Below are 485 nucleotides of genomic sequence, written 5' to 3'. Positions count from 1 at the left end.
CTAGAAGTCCTCAAAATAATTGGAAATCTCAAACCGTCCTCCCACACTAAAGACCCTGTACCCTCCAACCTTGTCCCCACCCGTAAACACATCATCACCCCATTCTGGACAAAAATCATCAACACCTCTCTCTCCGCGGGATGCGTCCCCACCTCCCTTCAACTTGGTCAAATCTCGCCCATTATTAAAAATCCAAATGCTGACCCAAATGACCTAAACAATCTCCGCCCTATCTCCAACCTCCCCCTCCTCTCAAAGGTCCTTGAAAAATGTGTCTTAATACAACTTGACAAACACATCGAAAACTTTAACCTACTCGACCCCCTTCAGTCTGGCTTCAGGAAAGGCTGCAGCACCGAAACGGCAATGCTCAATGTCATAGATGACATCCATCAATCACTTGATAAAGGAGAGTCCTCCCTTCTTATCCTCCTTGATCTCTCCGCAGCTTTAGATACAGTCAACCATCCAGCCTTACTCAATGT

The sequence above is a fragment of the Lissotriton helveticus genome, chromosome 9 (assembly GCF_964261635.1).
Source record: "Lissotriton helveticus chromosome 9, aLisHel1.1, whole genome shotgun sequence".
NCBI lineage: Eukaryota > Metazoa > Chordata > Amphibia > Caudata > Salamandridae > Lissotriton > Lissotriton helveticus.
This window is presented reverse-complemented; position numbering follows the sequence as displayed.